The sequence below is a fragment of the Taudactylus pleione genome, unplaced genomic scaffold (assembly GCF_031769625.1).
Source record: "Taudactylus pleione unplaced genomic scaffold, aTauple2 ptg000551l, whole genome shotgun sequence".
Lineage (NCBI taxonomy): Eukaryota > Metazoa > Chordata > Amphibia > Anura > Myobatrachidae > Taudactylus > Taudactylus pleione.
The window spans coordinates 2,315,288-2,337,014 of NW_028284953.1; the positions used below are offsets into that span (position 1 = coordinate 2,315,288).

General features: G+C 35.8%; 17 non-coding genes across 17 annotated transcripts; all 17 read left to right on the forward strand.

Moving 5' to 3' along the window:
* Positions 1–364: 364 nt before the first annotated feature.
* Positions 365–437, forward strand: TRNAR-ACG (transfer RNA arginine (anticodon ACG)). The gene has a single exon. It is a non-coding gene; the product is annotated as a tRNA-Arg (tRNA).
* A 586-nt stretch (positions 438–1,023) lies between these two features.
* TRNAH-GUG (transfer RNA histidin (anticodon GUG)) lies at positions 1,024–1,095 on the forward strand. The gene has a single exon. It is a non-coding gene; the product is annotated as a tRNA-His (tRNA).
* Positions 1,096–2,100: 1,005 nt separating this feature from the next.
* Positions 2,101–2,173, forward strand: TRNAR-ACG (transfer RNA arginine (anticodon ACG)). Its single transcript has one exon. It is a non-coding gene; the product is annotated as a tRNA-Arg (tRNA).
* Positions 2,174–2,181: 8 nt separating this feature from the next.
* TRNAH-GUG (transfer RNA histidin (anticodon GUG)) lies at positions 2,182–2,253 on the forward strand. Its single transcript has one exon. It is a non-coding gene; the product is annotated as a tRNA-His (tRNA).
* Positions 2,254–6,727: 4,474 nt separating this feature from the next.
* Positions 6,728–6,800, forward strand: TRNAR-ACG (transfer RNA arginine (anticodon ACG)). The gene has a single exon. It is a non-coding gene; the product is annotated as a tRNA-Arg (tRNA).
* Positions 6,801–6,808: 8 nt separating this feature from the next.
* TRNAH-GUG (transfer RNA histidin (anticodon GUG)) lies at positions 6,809–6,880 on the forward strand. The gene has a single exon. It is a non-coding gene; the product is annotated as a tRNA-His (tRNA).
* A 2,739-nt stretch (positions 6,881–9,619) lies between these two features.
* On the forward strand, positions 9,620–9,692 carry TRNAR-ACG (transfer RNA arginine (anticodon ACG)). Its single transcript has one exon. It is a non-coding gene; the product is annotated as a tRNA-Arg (tRNA).
* A 3,397-nt stretch (positions 9,693–13,089) lies between these two features.
* On the forward strand, positions 13,090–13,162 carry TRNAR-ACG (transfer RNA arginine (anticodon ACG)). Its single transcript has one exon. It is a non-coding gene; the product is annotated as a tRNA-Arg (tRNA).
* A 1,660-nt stretch (positions 13,163–14,822) lies between these two features.
* On the forward strand, positions 14,823–14,895 carry TRNAR-ACG (transfer RNA arginine (anticodon ACG)). The gene has a single exon. It is a non-coding gene; the product is annotated as a tRNA-Arg (tRNA).
* Positions 14,896–15,979: 1,084 nt separating this feature from the next.
* On the forward strand, positions 15,980–16,052 carry TRNAR-ACG (transfer RNA arginine (anticodon ACG)). The gene has a single exon. It is a non-coding gene; the product is annotated as a tRNA-Arg (tRNA).
* Positions 16,053–17,794: 1,742 nt separating this feature from the next.
* TRNAH-GUG (transfer RNA histidin (anticodon GUG)) lies at positions 17,795–17,866 on the forward strand. Its single transcript has one exon. It is a non-coding gene; the product is annotated as a tRNA-His (tRNA).
* A 1,005-nt stretch (positions 17,867–18,871) lies between these two features.
* Positions 18,872–18,944, forward strand: TRNAR-ACG (transfer RNA arginine (anticodon ACG)). Its single transcript has one exon. It is a non-coding gene; the product is annotated as a tRNA-Arg (tRNA).
* Positions 18,945–18,952: 8 nt separating this feature from the next.
* Positions 18,953–19,024, forward strand: TRNAH-GUG (transfer RNA histidin (anticodon GUG)). The gene has a single exon. It is a non-coding gene; the product is annotated as a tRNA-His (tRNA).
* A 426-nt stretch (positions 19,025–19,450) lies between these two features.
* TRNAR-ACG (transfer RNA arginine (anticodon ACG)) lies at positions 19,451–19,523 on the forward strand. Its single transcript has one exon. It is a non-coding gene; the product is annotated as a tRNA-Arg (tRNA).
* A 505-nt stretch (positions 19,524–20,028) lies between these two features.
* TRNAH-AUG (transfer RNA histidin (anticodon AUG)) lies at positions 20,029–20,101 on the forward strand. Its single transcript has one exon. It is a non-coding gene; the product is annotated as a tRNA-His (tRNA).
* An 8-nt stretch (positions 20,102–20,109) lies between these two features.
* Positions 20,110–20,181, forward strand: TRNAH-GUG (transfer RNA histidin (anticodon GUG)). Its single transcript has one exon. It is a non-coding gene; the product is annotated as a tRNA-His (tRNA).
* Positions 20,182–21,184: 1,003 nt separating this feature from the next.
* On the forward strand, positions 21,185–21,257 carry TRNAH-AUG (transfer RNA histidin (anticodon AUG)). Its single transcript has one exon. It is a non-coding gene; the product is annotated as a tRNA-His (tRNA).
* The last annotated feature ends 470 nt before the right edge of the window (positions 21,258–21,727 follow it).

Sequence of the window (21,727 nt, forward strand, 5' to 3'; positions counted from 1 at the left end):
AAGTAAGCAGATTCTTTGAAGGTGCTTGCACTATTTGTGTTTAATGCTTATTATAAAGCTATCTTAACATGCTTTGAATAATTTAATTGTGAATTATTGTACTAATGTACTGGGAATTTGACATAAATTCTAGAATTCAGGAAAGAAGAATGTTTGGGCTTCCTTCTGAGTAAGTTCATCACATTGTTGAAATATCTTTTAGCAGTCACAAGGATTATTTTACCTAAAACGTTTTTGGGAAACAATCCCTGCAGATAGTGTACAGTCAATTTCCAAAATGTGATTCTGTATATACTTCAATAACCATAAAACTCCAAAACTGGCTCAAAAACAGGAAAGACACTTCAATTACTACAGGGCACCTGGGCCAGTGGCGCAATGGATAACGTGTCTGACTACGGATCATAAGTTTGTAGGTTCGACTCCTACCTGGCTCGCTTAAATTGACGTGATCGTATAGTGGTTAGTACTCTGCGTTGTGGCCGCAGCAACCCCGGTTCGAAAACGGGTCACAGCATTTTGATTTTGTTTCACAATCATCCATTTTTTCACAATACTGAATCTTAAGAAAATTTCAGAAAGTAAGCAGATTCTTTGAAGGTGCTTGCACTATTTGTGTTTAATGCTTATTATAAAGCTATCTTAACATGCTTTGAATAATTTAATTTTGAATTATTGTACTAAAGGACTTGGAATTTGACATAAATTCTGGAATTCAGGAAAGAAGAATGTTTGGGCTCTGTCTGAGTAAGTTCATCAAATTTTTTAAAGATCTTTTAGCAGTCACAAGGATTATTTTACCTAAAACTTTTTTGGGAAACAATCCCTGCAGATAGTGTACAGTCAATTACCAAAATGTGATTCTGTATCTACTTCAATAACCATAAAATTCTGAAAACAGGCTCAAAAACAGGAAAGACACTTCAATTACTACCAGACACCAGGGACAGTGGGCAATGGATAACGTGTCTGACTATGGATCTGTAGATTGTAGGTTCTACTCCTACCTGGCTCGCTTAAATTGCCGTGATCGTATAGTGGTTAGTACTCTGCGTTGTGGCCGCAGCATCCCCGGTTCGAATCCGGGTCACGGCATTTTGATTTTGTTTCTCAATCATCCATTTTTTCACAATACTGAATCTTAAGAAAATTTCAGAAAGTAAGCAGATTCTTTGAAGGTGCTTGCACTATTTGTGTTTAATGCTTATTATAAAGCTATCTTAACATGCTTTGAATAATTTAATTGTGAATTATTGTACTAAAGTACTTGGAATTTGACATAAATTCTAGAATTCAGAAAAGAAGAATGTTTGGGCTCTGGCAGAGTAAGTTCATCACATTTTTTAAAGATCTTTTAGCAGTCACAAGGATTATTGTACCTAAAACATTTTTGGGAAACAATCCCTGCAGATAGTGTACAGTCAATTTCCAAAATGTGATTCTGTATATACTTCAATAACCATAAAACTTTAAAACAGGCTCAAAAACAGCAAAAGACTCTTTGATTGCTACAAGACACCTGGGACAGTGGGCAATGGATAACGTGTCTGACTATAGATCAGAAGATTGTAGGTTCGACTCCTACCTGGCTCGCTTAAATTGCCGTGATTGTATAGTGGTTAGTACTCTGCGTTGTGGCCGCTGCAACCCCGGTTCGAATCCGGGTCACGGCATTTTGATTTTGTTTCTCAATCATCCATTTTTTCACAATACTGAATCTTAAGAAAATTTCAGAAAGTAAGCAGATTCTTTGAAGGTGCTTGCACTATTTGTGTTTAATGCTTATTATAAAGCTATCTTAACATGCTTTGAATAATTTAATTGTGAATTATTGTACTAATGTACTGGGAATTTGACATAAATTCTAGAATTCAGGAAAGAAGAATGTTTGGGCTTCCTTCTGAGTAAGTTCATCACATTTTTGAAATATCTTTTAGCAGTCACAATTATTATTTTACCTAAAACGTTTTTGGGAAACAATCCCTGCAGATAGTCTACAGTCAATTTCCAAAATGTGATTCTGTATATACTTCAATAACCATAAAACTCTGAAAATAGGCTCAAAAACAGGAAAGACACTTCAATTACTACAAAACACGTGGGCCAGTGGCGCAATGGATAACGCATCTGACTACGGATCAGAAGATTGTAGGTTCGACTCCTACCTGGCTCGCTTATATTGCCGTGATCGTATAGTGGTTAGTACTCTGCGTTGTGGCCGCAGCAACCCCGGTTCGAATCCGGGTCACGGCTTTTTGATTTTGTTTCTCAATCATCCATTTTTTCACAATACTGAATCTTAAGAAAATTTCAGAAAGTAAGCAGATTCTTTGAAGGTGCTTGCACTATTTGTGTTTAATGCTTATTATAAAGCTATCTTAACATGCTTTGAATAATTTAATTGTGAATTATTGTACTAAAGTACTTGGAATTTGACATAAATTCTAGAATTCAGAAAAGAAGAATGTTTGGGCTCTGTCAGAGTAAGTTCATCACATTTTTTAAAGATCTTTTAGCAGTCACAAGGATTATTTTACCTAAAACGTTTTTGGGAAACAATCCCTGCAGATAGTGTACAGTCAATTTCCAAAATGTGATTCTGTATATACTTCAATAACCATAAAACTTTAAAACAGGCTCAAAAACAGGAAAGACTATTCAATTGCTACAAGACACCTGGGACAGTGGGCAATGGATAACGTCTCTGACTATAGATCAGAAGATTGTAGGTTCGACTCCTACCTGGCTCGCTTAAATTGCCGTGATTGTATAGTAGTTAGTACTCTGCGTTGTGGTTGCCACAACCCCATTTCGAAAACGGGTCACAGCATTTTGATTTTGTTTCACAATCATCCATTTTTTCACAATACTGGATCTTAAGAAAATTTCAGAAAGTAAGCAGATTCTTTGAAGGTGCTTGCACTATTTGTGTTTAATGCTTATTATAAAGCTATCTTAACATGCTTTGAATAATTTAATTGTGAATTATTGTACTAATGGACTGGGAATTTGACATAAATTCTGGAATTCAGGAAAGAAGAATGTTTGGGCTCTGTCTGAGTAAGTTCATCACATTTTTTAAAGATCTTTTAGCAGTCACAAGGATTATTTTACCTAAAACGTTTTTGGGAAACAATCCCTGCAGATAGTGTACAGTCAATTACCAAAATGTGATTCTGTATATACTTCAATAACCATAAAATTCTGAAAACAGGCTCAAAAACAGGAAAGACACTTCAATTACTACAAGAGACCCGGGACAGTGGGCAATGGATAACGTGTCTGATTATGGATCTGTAGATTGTAGGTTCGACTCCTACCTGGCTCGCTTAAATTGCAGTGATCATATAGTGGTTCGTACTCTGCGTTGTGGCCGCAGCAACCCCGGTTCGAATCTGGGTCACGGCATTTTGATTTTGTTTCTCAATCATCCATTTTTTCACAATACTGAATCTTAAGAAAATTTCAGAAAGTAAGCAGATTCTTTGAAGGTGCTTGCACTATTTGTGTTTAATGCTTATTATAAAGCTATCTTAACATGCTTTGAATAATTTAATTGTGAATTATTGTACTAAAGGACTGGGAATTTGACATAAATTCTAGAATTCAGGAAAGAAGAATGTTTGGGCTTCCTTCTGAGTAAGTTCATCACATTTTTGAAATATCTTTTAGCAGTCACAATTATTATTTTACCTAAAACGTTTTTGGGAAACAATCCCTGCAGATAGTGTACAGTCAATTTCCAAAATGTGATTCTGTATATACTTCAATAACCATAAAATTCTGAAAACAGGCTCAAAAACAGGAAAGACACTTCAATTACTACAAGACACCCGGGACAGTGGGCAATGGATAACGTGTCTGACTATGGATCTGTAGATTGTAGGTTCTACTCCTCCCTGGCTCACTAAAATTACCGTGATCGTATAGTGGTTAGTACTCTGCGTTGTGGCCGCAGCAACCCCGGTTCGAATCCGGGTCACGGCATTTTGATTTTGTTTCTCAATCATCCATTTTTTCACAATACTGAATCTTAAGAAAATTTCTGAAAGTAAGCAGATTCTTTGAAGGTGCTTGCTCTATTTGTGTTTAATGCTTATTATAAAGCTATCTTAACATGCTTTGAATAATTTAATTGTGAATTATTTTTCTAAAGGACTGGGAATTTGACATAAATTCTAGAATTCAGGAAAGAAGCATGTTTGGGCTCTGTCTGAGTAAGTTCATTACATTTTTTAAAGATCTTTTAGCAGTCACAAGGATTATTGTACCTAAAACGTTTTTGGGAAACAATCCCTGCAGATAGTGTACAGTCAATTTCCAAAATGTGATTCTGTATATACTTCAATAACCAGAAAATTCTGAAAACAGGCTCAAAAACAGGAAAGACACTTCAATTGCTACAAGACACCCGGGACAGTGGGCGATGGATAACGTGTCTGACTATGGATCTGTAGATTGTAGGTTCTACTCCCACCTGGCTCGCTTAAATTGCCGTGATTGTATAGTAGTTAGTACTCTGCGTTGTGGTTGCCACAACCCCATTTCGAAAACGGGTCACAGCATTTTGATTTTGTTTCACAATCATCCATTTTTTCACAATACTGGATCTTAAGAAAATTTCAGAAAGTAAGCAGATTCTTTGAAGGTGCTTGCACTATTTGTGTTTAATGCTTATTATAAAGCTATCTTAACATGCTTTGAATAATTTAATTGTGAATTATTGTACTAAAGGACTGGGAATTTGACATAAATTCTGGAATTCAGGAAAGAAGAATGTTTGGGCTCTGTCTGAGTAAGTTCATCACATTTTTTAAAGATCTTTTAGCAGTCACAAGGATTATTTTACCTAAAACGTTTTTGGGAAACAATCCCTGCAGATAGTGTACAGTCAATTACCAAAATGTGATTCTGTATATACTTCAATAACCATAAAATTCTGAAAACAGGCTCAAAAACAGGAAAGACACTTCAATTATTACAAGAGACCCGGGACAGTGGGCAATGGATAACGTGTCTGACTATGGATCTGTAGATTGTAGGTTCGACTCCTACCTGGCTCGCTTAAATTGCAGTGATCGTATAGTGGTTAGTACTCTGCGTTGTGGCCGCAGCAACCCCGGTTCGAATCTGGGTCACGGCATTTTGATTTTGTTTCTCAATCATCCATTTTTTCACAATACTGAATCTTAAGAAAATTTCAGAAAGTAAGCAGATTCTTTGAAGGTGCTTGCACTATTTGTGTTTAATGCTTATTATAAAGCTATCTTAACATGCTTTGAATAATTTAATTGTGAATTATTGTACTAAAGTACTGGGAATTTGACATAAATTCTAGAATTCAGGAAAGAAGAATGTTTGGGCTTCCTTCTGAGTAAGTTCATCACATTTTTGAAATATCTTTTAGCAGTCACAATTATTATTTTACCTAAAACGTTTTTGGGAAACAATCCCTGCAGATAGTCTACAGTCAATTTCCAAAATGTGATTCTGTATATACTTCAATAACCATAAAACTCTGAAAATAGGCTCAAAAACAGGAAAGACACTTCAATTACTACAAAACACGTGGGCCAGTGGAGCAATGGATAATGCGTCTGACTACAGATCAGAAGATTGTAGGTTCGACTCCTACCTGGCTCACTTAAATTGACGTGATCGTATAGTGGTTAGTACTCTGCGTTGTGGCCGCAGCAACCCTGGTTCGAAAACAGGTCACGACATTTTGATTTTGTTTCTCAATCATCCATTTTTTCACAATACTGAATCTTAAGAAAATTTCAGAAAGTAAGCAGATTCTTTGAAGGTGCTTGCACTATTTGTGTTTAATGCTTATTATAAAGCTATCTTAACATGCTTTGAATAATTTAATTGTGAATTATTTTACTAAAGGACTGGGAATTTGACATAAATTCTGGAATTCAGGAAAGAAGAATGTTTGTGCTCTGTCTGAGTAAGTTCATTACATTTTTGAAAGATATTTTAGCAGTCACAAGGATTATTGTACCTAAAACGTTTTTGGGAATCAATCCCTGCAGATAGTGTACAGTCAATTTCCAAAATGTGTTTCTGTATATACTTCAATAACCATAAAACTTTAAAACAGGCTCAAAAACAGGAAAGACACTTCAATTACTACAGGGCAACTGGGCCAGTGGCGCAATGGATAACGTGTCTGACTATGGATCATAAGTTTGTAGGTTTGACTCCTTCCTGACTCGCTTAAATTGTTGTGATCGTATAGTGGTTAGTACTCTGCGTTGTGGCCGCAGCAACCCCGGTTCGAGTCCGGGTCATGGCATTTTGATTTTGTTTCTCAATCATCCATTTTTTCACAATACTGAATCTTAAGAAAATTTCAGAAAGTAAGCAGATTCTTTGAAGGTGCTTGCACTATTTGTGTTTAATGCTTATTATAAAGCTATCTTAACATGCTTTGAATAATTTAATTTTGAATTATTGTACTAAAGGACTGGGAATTTGACATAAATTCTAGATTTCAGGAAAGAAGAATGTTTGGGCTCTGTCAGAGTAAGTTCATCACATTTTTAAAAGATCTTTTAGCAGTCACAAGGATTATTTTACCTAAAACGTTTTTGGGAAACAATCCCTGCAGATAGTCTACAGTCAATTTCCAAAATGTGATTCTGTATATACTTCAATAACCATAAAACTCTGAAAATAGGCTCAATAACAGGAAAGACACTTCAATTACTACAAAACACGTGGGCCAGTGGCGCAATGGATAACGCATCTGACTACGGATCAGAAGATTGTAGGTTCGACTCCTACCTGGCTCGCTTATATTGCCGTGATCGTATAGTGGTTAGTACTCTGCGTTGTGGCCGCAGCAACCCCGGTTCAAATCCGGGTCACGGCATTTTGATTTTGTTTCTCAATCATCCATTTTTTCACAATACTGAATCTTAAGAAAATTTCAGAAAGTAAGCAGATTCTTTGAAGGTGCTTGCACTATTTGTGTTTAATGCTTATTATAAAGCTATCTTAACATGCTTTAAATAATTTAATTGTGAATTATTGTACTAAAGTACTTGGAATTTGACATAAATTCTAGAATTCAGAAAAGAAGAATGTTTGGGCTCTGTCAGAGTAAGTTCATCACATTTTTTAAAGATCTTTTAGCAGTCACAAGGATTATTTTACTTAAAACGTTTTTGGGAAACAATCCCTGCAGATAGTGTACAGTCAATTTCCAAAATGTGATTCTGTATATACTTCAATAACCAGAAAATTCTGAAAACAGGCTCAAAAACAGGAAAGACACTTCAATTACTACAAGACACCCGGGACAGTGGGCAATGGATAACGTGTCTGACTATGGATCTGTAGATTGTAGGTTCTACTCCTACCTGGCTCGCTTAAATTGCCATGATTGTATAGTAGTTAGTACTCTGCGTTGTGGTTGCCACAACCCCATTTCGAAAACGGGTCACAGCATTTTGATTTTGTTTCACAATCATCCATTTTTTCACAATACTGGATCTTAAGAAAATTTCAGAAAGTAAGCAGATTCTTTGAAGGTGCTTGCACTATTTGTGTTTAATGCTTATTATAAAGCTATCTTAACATGCTTTGAATAATTTAATTGTGAATTATTGTACTAAAGGACTGGGAATTTGACATAAATTCTGGAATTCAGGAAAGAAGAATGTTTGGGCTCTGTCTGAGTAAGTTCATCACATTTTTTAAAGATCTTTTAGCAGTCACAAGGATTATTTTACCTAAAACGTTTTTGGGAAACAATCCCTGCAGATAGTGTACAGTCAATTACCAAAATGTGATTCTGTATATACTTCAATAACCATAAAATTCTGAAAACAGGCTCAAAAACAGGAAAGACACTTCAATTATTACAAGAGACCCGGGACAGTGGGCAATGGATAATGTGTCTGACTATGGATCTGTAGATTGTAGGTTCGACTCCTACCTGGCTCGCTTAAATTGCAGTGATCGTATAGTGGTTAGTACTCTGCGTTGTGGCCGCAGCAACCCCGGTTCGAATCTGGGTCACGGCATTTTGATTTTGTTTCTCAATCATCCATTTTTTCACAATACTGAATCTTAAGAAAATTTCAGAAAGTAAGCAGATTCTTTGAAGGTGCTTGCACTATTTGTGTTTAATGCTTATTATAAAGCTATCTTAACATGCTTTGAATAATTTAATTGTGAATTATTGTACTAAAGTACTGGGAATTTGACATAAATTCTAGAATTCAGGAAAGAAGAATGTTTGGGCTTCCTTCTGAGTAAGTTCATCACATTTTTGAAATATCTTTTAGCAGTCACAATTATTATTTTACCTAAAACGTTTTTGGGAAACAATCCCTGCAGATAGTCTACAGTCAATTTCCAAAATGTGATTCTGTATATACTTCAATAACCATAAAACTCTGAAAATAGGCTCAAAAACAGGAAAGACACTTCAATTACTACAAAACACGTGGGCCAGTGGAGCAATGGATAACGTGTCTGACTATGGATCTGTAGATTGTAGGTTCTACTCCTACCTGGCTCACTAAAATTGCCGTGATCGTATAGTGGTTAGTACTCTGCGTTGTGGCTGCACCAACCCCGGTTCGAATCCGGGTCGCGGCATTTTGATTTTGTTTCTCAATCATCCATTTTTTCACAATACTGAATCTTAAGAAAATTTCAGAAAGTAAGCAGATTCTTTGAAGGTGATTGCACTATTTGTGTTTAATGCTTATTATAAAGCTATCTTAACATGCTTTGAATAATTTAATTGTGAATTATTTTACTAAAGGACTGGGATTTTGACATAAATTCTGGAATTCAGGAAAGAAGAATGTTTGGGCTCTGTCTGAGTAAGTTCATCACATTTTTTAAAGATCTTTTAGCAGTCACAAGGATTATTTTACCTAAAACGTTTTTGGGAAGCAATCCCTGCAGATAGTTTACAGTCAATTTCCAAAATGTGATTCTGTATATACTTCAATAACCATAAAACTTTAAAACAGGCTCAAAAACAGGAAAGACTCTTCGATTGCTACAAGACACCTGGGACAGTGTGCAATGGATAACGTGTCTGACTATAGATCAGAAGATTGTAGGTTCGACTCCTACCTGGCTCGCTTAAATTGCCGTGATTGTATAGTGGTTAGTACTCTGCGTTGTGGCCGCTGCAACCCCGGTTCGAATCCGGGTCACGGCATTTTGATTTTGTTTCTCAATCATCCATTTTTTCACAATACTGAATCTTAAGAAAATTTCAGAAAGTAAGCAGATTCTTTGAAGGTGCTTGCACTATTTGTGTTTAATGCTTATTATAAAGCTATCTTAACATGCTTTGAATAATTTAATTGTGAATTATTGTACTAAAGGACTGGGAATTTGACATAAATTCTGGAATTCAGGAAAGAAGAATGTTTGGGCTCTGTCTGAGTAAGTTCATCACATTTTTGAAATATCTTTTAGCAGTCACAATTATTATTTTACCTAAAACATTTTTGGGAAACAATCCCTGCAGATAGTCTACAGTCATTTTCCAAAATGTGATTCTGTATATACTTCAATAACCATAAAACTCTGAAAATAGGCTCAATAACAGGAAAGACACTTCAATTACTACAAAACACGTGGGCCAGTGGCGCAATGGATAACGCATCTGACTACGGATCAGAAGATTGTAGGTTCGACTCCTACCTGGCTCGCTTATATTGCCTTGATCGTATAGTGGTTAGTACTCTGCGTTGTGGCCGCAGCAACCCCGGTTCGAATCCGGCTCACGGCATTTTGATTTTGTTTCTCAATCATCCATTTTTTCACAATACTGAATCTTAAGAAAATTTCAGAAAGTAAGCAGATTCTTTGAAGGTGCTTGCACTATTTGTGTTTAATGCTTATTATAAAGCTATCTTAACATGCTTTAAATAATTTAATTGTGAATTATTGTACTAAAGTACTTGGAATTTGACATAAATTCTAGAATTCAGAAAAGAAGAATGTTTGGGCTCTGTCAGAGTAAGTTCATCACATTTTTTAAAGATCTTTTAGCAGTCACAAGGATTATTTTACCTAAAACGTTTTTGGGAAACAATCCCTGCAGATAGTGTACAGTCAATTTCCAAAATGTGATTCTGTATATACTTCAATAACCAGAAAATTCTGAAAACAGGCTCAAAAACAGGAAAGACACTTCAATTACTACAAGACACCCGGGACAGTGGGCAATGGATAACTTGACTGACTATGGATCTGTAGATTGTAGGTTCTACTCCTACCTGGCTCGCTTAAATTGCCGTGATTGTATAGTAGTTAGTACTCTGCGTTGTGGTTGCCACAACCCCATTTCGAAAACGGGTCACAGCATTTTGATTTTGTTTCACAATCATCCATTTTTTCACAATACTGGATCTTAAGAAAATTTCAGAAAGTAAGCAGATTCTTTGAAGGTGCTTGCACTATTTGTGTTTAATGCTTATTATAAAGCTATCTTAACATGCTTTGAATAATTTAATTGTGAATTATTGTACTAAAGGACTGGGAATTTGACATAAATTCTAGAATTCAGGAAAGAAGAATGTTTGGGCTTCCTTCTGAGTAAGTTCATCACATTTTTGAAATATCTTTTAGCAGTCACAATTATTATTTTACCTAAAACGTTTTTGGGAAACAATCCCTGCAGATAGTCTACAGTCAATTTCCAAAATGTGATTCTGTATATACTTCAATAACCATAAAACTCTGAAAATAGGCTCAAAAACAGGAAAGACACTTCAATTACTACAAAACACGTGGGCCAGTGGAGCAATGGATAATGCGTCTGACTACAGATCAGAAGATTGTAGGTTCGACTCCTACCTGGCTCGCTTAAATTGACCTGATCGTATAGTGGTTAGTACTCTGCGTTGTGGCCGCAGCAACCCTGGTTCGAAAACAGGTCATGACATTTTGATTTTGTTTCTCAATCATCCATTTTTTCACAATACTGAATCTTAAGAAAATTTCAGAAAGTAATCAGATTCTTTGAAGGTGCTTGCACTATTTGTGTTTAATGCTTATTATAAAGCTATCTTAACATGCTTTGAATAATTTAATTGTGAATTATTTTACTAAAGGACTGGGAATTTGACATAAATTCTGGAATTCAGGAAAGAAGAATGTTTGTGCTCTGTCTGAGTAAGTTCATTACATTTTTGAAAGATCTTTTAGCAGTCACAAGGATTATTGTACCTAAAACGTTTTTGGGAATCAATCCCTGCAGATAGTGTACAGTCAATTTCCAAAATGTGATTCTGTATATACTTCAATAACCATAAAACTTTAAAACAGGCTCAAAAACAGGAAAGACACTTCAATTACTACAGGGCACCTGGGCCAGTGGCGCAATGGATAACGTGTCTGACTATGGATCATAAGTTTGTAGGTTTGACTCCTTCCTGACTCACTTAAATTGTTGTGATCGTATAGTGGTTAGTACTCTGCGTTGTGGCCGCGGCAACCCCGGTTCGAGTCCGGGTCATGGCATTTTGATTTTGTTTCTCAATCATCCATTTTTTCACAATACTGAATCTTAAGAAAATTTCAGAAAGTAAGCAGATTCTTTGAAGGTGCTTGCACTATTTGTGTTTAATGCTTATTATAAAGCTATCTTAACATGCTTTGAATAATTTAATTTTGAATTATTGTACTAAAGGACTGGGAATTTGACATAAATTCTAGATTTCAGGAAAGAAGAATGTTTGGGCTCTGTCAGAGTAAGTTCATCACATTTTTTAAAGATCTTTTAGCAGTCACAAGGATTATTTTACCTAAAACGTTTTTGGGAAACAATCCCTGCAGATAGTGTACAGTCAATTTCCAAAATGTGATTCTGTATATACTTCAATAACCATAAAATTCTGAAAACAGGCTCAAAAACAGGAAAGACACTTCAATTACTACAAGACACCTGGGACAGTGGGCAATGGATAACGTGTCTGACTATGGATCTGTAGATTGTAGGTTCTACTCCTACCTGGCTCACTAAAATTGCCGTGATCGTATAGTGGTTAGTACTCTGCGTTGTGGCTGCACCAACCCCGGTTCGAATCCGGGTCGCGGCATTTTGATTTTGTTTCTCAATCATCCATTTTTTCACAATACTGAATCTTAAGAAAATTTCAGAAAGTAAGCAGATTCTTTGAAGGTGATTGCACTATTTGTGTTTAATGCTTATTATAAAGCTATCTTAACATGCTTTGAATAATTTAATTGTGAATTATTTTACTAAAGGACTGGGATTTTGACATAAATTCTGGAATTCAGGAAAGAAGAATGTTTGGGCTCTGTCTGAGTAAGTTCATCACATTTTTTAAAGATCTTTTAGCAGTCACAAGGATTATTTTACCTAAAACGTTTTTGGGAAGCAATCCCTGCAGATAGTTTACAGTCAATTTCCAAAATGTGATTCTGTATATACTTCAATAACCATAAAACTTTAAAACAGGCTCAAAAACAGGAAAGACTCTTCAATTGCTACAAGACACCTGGGACAGTGGGCAATGGATAACGCGTCTGACTATAGATCAGAAGATTGTAGGTTCGACTCCTACCTGGCTCGCTTAAATTGCCGTTATTGTATAGTAGTTAGTACTCTGCGTTGTGGCCGCAGCAACCCCATTTCGAAAACGGGTCACAGCATTTTGATTTTGTTTCACAATCATCCATTTTTTCACAATACTGAATCTTAAGAAAATTTCAGAAAGTAAGCAGATTCTTTGAAGGTGCTTGCACTATTTGTGTTTAATGCTTATTATAAAGCTATCTTAACATGCTTTGAATAATTTTATTGTGAATTATTGTACTAAAGGACTGGGAATTTGACATAAATTCTAGAATTCAGGAAAGAAGAATGTTTGGGCTCTGTCTGAGTAAGTTCATCACATTTTTTAAAGATCTTTTAGCAGTCACAAGGATTATTTTACCTAAAACGTTTTTGGGAAGCATTCCCTGCAGATAGTGTACAGTCAATTTCCAAAATGTGATTCTGTATATACTTCAATAACCATCAAAATCTGAAAAAAGGCTCAAAAACAGGAAAGACGCTTCAATTACTACAAAACACGTGGGCCAGTGGCGCAATGGATAACGCGTCTGACTACGGATCAGAAGATTGTAGGTTCGACTCCTACCTGGCTTGCTTAAATTGCCGTGATTGTATAGTAGTTAGTACTCTGCGTTGTGGCTGCAGCAACCCCATTTCGAAAACGGGTCACAGCATTTTGATTTTGTTTCACAATCATCCATTTTTTCACAATACTGAATCTTAAGAAAATTTCAGAAAGTAAGCAGATTCTTTGAAGGTGCTTGCACTATTTGTGTTTAATGCTTATTATAAAGCTATCTTAACATGCTTTGAATAATTTAATTGTGAATTATTGTACTAAAGGACAGGGAATTTGACATAAATTCTGGAATTCAGGAAAGAAGAATGTTTGGGCTCTGTCTGAGGAAGTTCATCACATTTTTTAAAGATCTTTTAGCAGTCACAAGGATTATTTTACCTAAAACGTTTTTGGGAAACAATCCCTGCAGATAGTGTACAGTCAATTTCCAAAATGTGATTCTGTATATACTTCAATAACCATAAAACTCCAAAACTGGCTCAAAAACAGGAAAGACACTGCAATTACTACAGGGCACCTGGGCCAGTGGCGCAATGGATAACGTGTCTGGCTATGGATCTGTAGATTGTAGGTTCTACTCCTCCCTGGCTCACTAAAATTGCCGTGATCGTATAGTGGTTAGTACTCTGCGTTGTGGCCGCAGCAACCCCGGTTCAAATCCAGGTCACGGCATTTTGATTTTGTTTCTCAATCATCCATTTTTTCACAATACTGAATCTTAAGAAAATTTCTGAAAGTAAGCAGATTCTTTGAAGGTGCTTGCTCTATTTGTGTTTAATGCTTATTATAAAGCTATCTTAACATGCTTTGAATAATTTAATTGTGAATTATTTTTCTAAAGGACTGGGAATTTGACATAAATTCTAGAATTCAGGAAAGAAGAATGTTTGGGCTCTGTCTGAGTAAGTTCATTACATTTTTTAAAGATCTTTTAGCAGTCACAAGGATTATTGTACCTAAAACATTTTTGGGAAACAATCCCTGCAGATAGTGTACAGTCAATTTCCAAAATGTGATTCTGTATATACTTCAATAACCATAAAACTTTAAAACAGGCTCAAAAACAGGAAAGACTCTTCAATTACTACAAGACACCTGGGACAGTGGGCAATGGATAATGTGTCTGACTATAGATCAGAAGATTGTAGGTTCGACTCCTACCTGGCTCGCTTAAATTGCCGTGATTGTATAGTATATAGTACTCTGCGTTGTGGTTGCCACAACCCGATTTCGAAAACGGGTTACAGCATTTTGATTTTGTTTCACAATCATCCATTTTTTCACAATACTGGATCTTAAGAAAATTTCAGAAAGTAAGCAGATTCTTTGAAGGTGCTTGCACTATTTGTGTTTAATGCTTATTATAAAGCTATCTTAACATGCTTTGAATAATTTAATTGTGAATTATTGTACTAAAGGACTGGGAATTTGACATAAATTCTGGAATTCAGGAAAGAAGAATGTTTGGGCTCTGTCTGAGTAAGTTCATCACATTTTTTAAAGATCTTTTAGCAGTCACAAGGATTATTTTACCTAAAACGTTTTTGGGAAACAATCCCTGCAGATAGTGTACAGTCAATTTCCAAAATGTGATTCTGTATATACTTCAATAACCATAAAACTCCAAAACTGGCTCAAAAACAGGAAAGACACTTCAATTACTACAGGGCGCCTGGGCCAGTGGCGCAATGGATAACGTGTCTGACTACGGATCATAAGTTTGTAGGTTCGACTCCTACCTGGCTCGCTTAAATTGACATGATCGTATAGTGGTTAGTGCTCTGCGTTGTGGCCGCAGCAACCCCGGTTCAAAAACGGGTCACAGCATTTTGATTTTGTTTCACAATCATCCATTTTTTCACAATACTGAATCTTAAGAAAATTTCAGAAAGTAAGCAGATTCTTTGAAGGTGCTTGCACTATTTGTGTTTAATGCTTATTATAAAGCTATCTTAACATGCTTTGAATAATTTAATTGTGAATTATTGTACTAAAGGACTGGGAATTTGACATAAATTCTGGAATTCAGGAAAGAAGAATGTTTGGGCTCTGTCTGAGTAAGTTCATCACATTTTTTAAAGATCTTTTAGCAGTCACAAGGATTATTTTACCTAAAACGTTTTGGGAAACAATCCCTGCAGATAGTGTACAGTCAATTACAAAAATGTGATTCTGTATATACTTCAATAACCATAAAATTCTGAAAACAGGCTCAAAAACAGGAAAGACACTTCAATTACTACAAGAGACCCGGGAGAGTGGGCAATGGATAACGTGTCTGACTATGGATCTGTAGATTGTAGGTTCGACTCCTACCTGGCTCGCTTAAATTGCCGTGATCGTATAGTGGTTAGTACTCTGCGTTGTGGCTGCAGCAACCCCGGTTCGAATCTGGGTTACGGCATTTTGATTTTGTTTCTCAATCATCCATTTTTTCACAATACTGAATCTTAAGAAAATTTCAGAAAGTAAGCAGATTCTTTGAAGGTGTTTGCACTATTTGTGTTTAATACTTATTATAAAGCTATCTTAACATGCTTTGAATAATTTAATTGTGAATTATTGTACTAAAGTACTGGGAATTTGACATAAATTCTAGAATTCAGGAAAGAAGAATGTTTGGGCTTCCTTCTGAGTAAGTTCATCACATTTTTGAAATATCTTTTAGCAGTCACAATTATTATTTTACCTAAAACGTTTTTGGGAAACAATCCCTGCAGATAGTCTACAGTCAATTTCCAAAATGTGATTCTGTATATACTTCAATAACCATAAAACTTAGAAAATAGGCTCAAAAACAGGAAAGACACTTCAATTACTACAAAACACGTGGGCCAGTGGCGCAATGGATAATGCGTCTGACTACGGATCAGAAGATTGTAGGTTCGACTCCTACCTGGCTCGCTTATATTGCCTTGATTGCATAGTGGTAAGTACTCTGCGTTGTGGCCGCAGCAACCCCGTTTCGAAAACAGGTCATGACATTTTGATTTTGTTTCTCAATCATCCATTTTTTCACAATACTGAATCTTAAGAAAATTTCAGAAAGTAATCAGATTCTTTGAAGGTGCTTGCACTATTTGTGTTTAATGCTTATTATAAAGCTATCTTAACATGCTTTGAATAATTTAATTGTGAATTATTTTACTAAAGGACTGGGAATTTGACATAAATTCTGGAATTCAGGAAAGAAGAATGTTTGTGCTCTGTCTGAGTAAGTTCATTACATTTTTGAAAGATCTTTTAGCAGTCACAAGGATTATTGTACCTAAAACGTTTTTGGGAATCAATCCCTGCAGATAGTGTACAGTCAATTTCCAAAATGTGATTCTGTATATACCTCAATAACCATAAAACTTTAAAACAGGCTCAAAAACAGGAAAGACACTTCAATTACTACCGGGCACCTGGGCCAGTGGCGCAATAGATAACGTGTCTGACTATGGATCATAAGTTTGTAGGTTCGACTCCTACCTGGCTCGCTTAAATTGCCGTGATTGTATAGTGGTTAGTACTCTGCGTTGTGGCCACAGCAACCCCGGTTCGAGTCCGGGTCACGGCATTTTGATTTTGTTTCTCAATCATCCATTTTTTCACAATACTGAATCTTAAGAAAATTTCAGAAAGTAAGCAGATTCTTTGAAGGTGCTTGCACTATTTGTGTTTAATGCTTATTATAAAGCTATCTTAACATGCTTTGAATAATTTAATTGTGAATTATTGTACTAAAGGACTGGGAATTTGACATAAATTCTAGAATTCAGGAAAGAAGAATGTTTGGGCTCTGTCAGAGTAAGTTCATCACATTTTTTAAAGATCTTTTAGCAGTCACAAGGATTATTTTACCTAAAACGTTTTTGGGAAACAATCCCTGCAGATAGTGTACAGTCAATTTCCAAAATGTGATTCTGTATATACTTCAATAACCATAAAACTCCAAAACTGGCTCAAAAACAGGAAAGACACTTCAATTACTACAGGGCACCTGGGCCAGTAGCGCAATGGATAACGTGTCTGACTACGGATCATAAGTTTGTAGGTTCGACTCCTACCTGGCTCGCTTAAATTGACGTGATCGTATAGTGGTTAGTACTCTGCGTTGTGGCCGCAGCAACCCCGGTTCGAAAACGGGTCACAGCATTTTGATTTTGTTTCACAATCATCCATTTTTTCACAATACTGAATCTTAAGAAAATTTCAGAAAGTAAGCAGATTCTTTGAAGGTGCTTGCACTATTTGTGTTTAATGCTTATTATAAAGCTATCTTAACATGCTTTGAATAATTTAATTGTGAATTATTGTACTAAAGGACTTGGAATTTGACATAAATTCTGGAATTCAGGAAAGAAGAATGTTTGGGCTCTGTCTGAGTAATTTCATCACATTTTTTAAAGATCTTTTAGCAGTCACAAGGATTATTTTACCTAAAACTTTTTTGGGAAACAATCCCTGCAGATAGTGTACAGTCAATTACCAAAATGTGATTCTGTATCTACTTCAATAACCATAAAATTCTGAAAACAGGCTCAAAAACAGGAAAGACACTTCAATTACTACCAGACACCCGGGACAGTGGGCAATGGATAACGTGTCTGACTATGGATCTGTAGATTGTAGGTTCTACTCCTACCTGGCTCGCTTAAATTGCCGTGATCGTATAGTGGTTAGTACTCTGCGTTGTGGCCGCAGCAACCCCGGTTCGAATCCGGGTCACGGCATTTTGATTTTGTTTCTCAATCATCCATTTTTTCACAATACTGAATCTTAAGAAAATTTCAGAAAGTAAGCAGATTCTTTGAAGGTGCTTGCACTATTTGTGTTTAATGCTTATTATAAAGCTATCTTAACATGCTTTGAATAATTTAATTGTGAATTATTGTACTAAAGTACTGGGAATTTGACATAAATTCTAGAATTCAGGAAAGAAGAATGTTTGGGCTTCCTTCTGAGTAAGTTCATCACATTTTTGAAATATCTTTTAGCAGTCACAATTATTATTTTACCTAAAACGTTTTTGGGAAACAATCCCTGCAGATAGTCTACAGTCAATTTCCAAAATGTGATTCTGTGTATACTTCAATAACCATAAAACTTAGAAAATAGGCTCAAAAACAGGAAAGACACTTCAATTATTACAAAACACGTGGGCCAGTGGAGCAATGGATAATGCGTCTGACTACGGATCAGAAGATTGTAGGTTCGACTCCTACCTGGCTCGCTTATATAGCCTTGATTGCATAGTGGTAAGTACTCTGCGTTGTGGCCGCAGCAACCCCGTTTCGAAAACAGGTCATGACATTTTGATTTTGTTTCTCAATCATCCATTTTTTCACAATACTGAATCTTAAGAAAATTTCAGAAAGTAATCAGATTCTTTGAAGGTGCTTGCACTATTTGTGTTTAATGCTTATTATAAAGCTATCTTAACATGCTTTGAATAATTTAATTGTGAATTATTTTACTAAAGGACTGGGAATTTGACATAAATTCTGGAATTCAGGAAAGAAGAATGTTTGGGCTCTGTCTGAGTAAGTTCATTACATTTTTGAAAGATCTTTTAGCAGTCACAAGGATTATTGTACCTAAAACGTTTTTGGGAATCAATCCCTGCAGATAGTGTACAGTCAATTTCCAAAATGTGATTCTGTATATACTTCAATAACCATAAAACTTTAAAACAGGCTCAAAAACAGGAAAGACACTTCAATTACTACAGGGCACCTGGGCCAGTGGCGCAATGGATAACGTGTCTGACTACGGATCATAAGTTTGTAGGTTCGACTCCTACCTGGCTCGCTTAAATTGCCATGATCGTATAGTGGTTAGTACTCTGCGTTGTGGCCGCAGCAACCCTGGTTCGAATCCGGGTCACGGCATTTTGATTTTGTTTCTCAATCATCCATTTTTTCACAATACTGAATCTTAAGAAAATTTCAGAAAGTAAGCAGATTCTTTGAAGGTGATTGCACTATTTGTGTTTAATGCTTATTATAAAGCTATCTTAACATGCTTTGAATAATTTAATTGTGAATTATTGTACTAAAGGACTGGGAATTTGACATAAATTCTAGAATTCAGGAAAGAAGAATGTTTGGGCTCTGTCAGAGTAAGTTCATCACATTTTTTAAAGATCTTTTAGCAGTCACAAGGATTATTGTACCTAAAACGTTTTTGGGAAACAATCCCTGCAGATAGTGTACAGTCAATTTCCAAAATGTGATTCTGTATATACTTCAATAACCATAAAATTCTGAAAACAGGCTCAAAAACAGGAAAGACACTTCAATTACTACAAAACACGTGGGCCAGTGGCGCAATGGATAATGCGTCTGACTACGGATCAGAAGATTGTAGGTTCGACTCCTACCTGGCTCGCTTATATTGCCTTGATTGCATAGTGGTAAGTACTCTGCGTTGTGGCCGCAGCAACCCCGTTTCGAAAACAGGTCACGACATTTTGATTTTGTTTCTCAATCATCCATTTTTTCACAATACTGAATCTTAAGAAAATTTCAGAAAGTAATCAGATTCTTTGAAGGTGCTTGCACTATTTGTGTTTAATGCTTATTATAAAGCTATCTTAACATGCTTTGAATAATTTAATTGTGAATTATTTTACTAAAGGACTGGGAATTTGACATAAATTCTGGAATTCAGGAAAGAAGAATGTTTGTGCTCTGTCTGAGTAAGTTCATTACATTTTTGAAAGATCTTTTAGCAGTCACAAGGATTATTGTACCTAAAACGTTTTTGGGAATCAATCCCTGCAGATAGTGTACAGTCAATTTCCAAAATGTGATTCTGTATATACTTCAATAACCATAAAACTTTAAAACAGGCTCAAAAACAGGAAAGACACTTCAATTACTACAGGGCACCTGGGCCAGTGGCGCAATGGATAACGTGTCTGACTATGGATCATAAGTTTGTAGGTTCGACTCCTACCTGGCTCGCTTAAATTGCCGTGATTGTATAGTGGTTAGTACTCTGCGTTGTGGCCGCAGCAACCCCGGTTCGAGTCCGGGTCACGGCATTTTGATTTTGTTTCTCAATCATCCATTTTTTCACAATACTGAATCTTAAGAAAATTTCAGAAAGTAAGCAGATTCTTTGAAGGTGCTTGCACTATTTGTGTTTAATGCTTATTATAAAGCTATCTTAACATGCTTTGAATAATTTAATTGTGAATTATTGTACTAAAGTACTTGGAATTTGACATAAATTCTAGAATTCAGAAAAGAAGAATGTTTGGGCTCTGTCAGAGTAAGTTCATCACATTTTTTAAAGATCTTTTAGCAGTCACAAGGATTATTGTACCTAAAACATTTTTGGGAAACAATCCCTGCAGATAGTGTACAGTCAATTTCCAAAATGTGATTCTGTATATACTTCAATAACCATAAAACTTTAAAACAGGCTCAAAAACAGCAAAAGACTCTTCGATTGCTACAAGACACTTGGGACAGTGGGCAATGGATAACGTGTCTGACTATAGATCAGAAGATTGTAGGTTCAACTCCTACCTGGCTCGCTTATATTGCCTTGATTGCATAGTGGTAAGTACTCTGCGTTGTGGCCGCATTAACCCTGGTTCGAAAACAGGTCACGACATTTTGATTTTGTTTCTCAATCATCCATTTTTTCACAATACTGAATCTTAAGAAAATTTCAGAAAGTAAGCAGATTCTTTGAAGCTGCTTGCACTATTTGTGTTTAATGCTTATTATAAAGCTATCTTAACATGCTTTGAATAATTTAATTGTGAATTATTTTACTAAAGGACTGGGAATTTGACATAAATTCTGGAATTCAGGAAAGAAGAATGTTTGTTCTCTGTCTGAGTAAGTTCATTACATTTTTGAAAGATATTTTAGCAGTCACAAGGATTATTGTACCTAAAACGTTTTTGGGAATCAATCCCTGCAGATAGTGTACAGTCAATTTCCAAAATGTGATTCTGTATATACTTCAATAACCATAAAACTTTAAAACAGGCTCAAAAACAGGAAAGACACTTCAATTACTACAGGGCAACTGGGCCAGTGGCGCAATGGATAACGTGTCTGACTATGGATCATAAGTTTGTAGGTTCGACTCCTACCTGGCTCGCTAAATTGCCGTGATCGTATAGTGGTTAGTACTCTGCGTTGTGGCCGCAGCAACCCCGGTTCGAGTCCGGGTCACAGCATTTTGATTTTGTTTCTCAATCATCCATTTTTTCACAATACTGAATCTTAAGAAAATTTCAGAAAGTAAGCAGATTCTTTGAAGGTGCTTGCACTATTTGTGTTTAATGCTTATTATAAAGCTATCTTAACATGCTTTGAATAATTTAATTTTGAATTATTGTACTAAAGGACTGGGAATTTGACATAAATTCTAGAATTCAGGAAAGAAGAATGTTTGGGCTCTGTCAGAGTAAGTTCATCACATTTTTTAAAGATCTTTTAGCAGTCACAAAGATTATTTTACCTAAAACGTTTTTGGGAAACAATCCCTGCAGATAGTGTACAGTCAATTTCCAAAATGTGATTCTGTATATACTTCAATAACCATAAAATTCTGAAAACAGGCTCAAA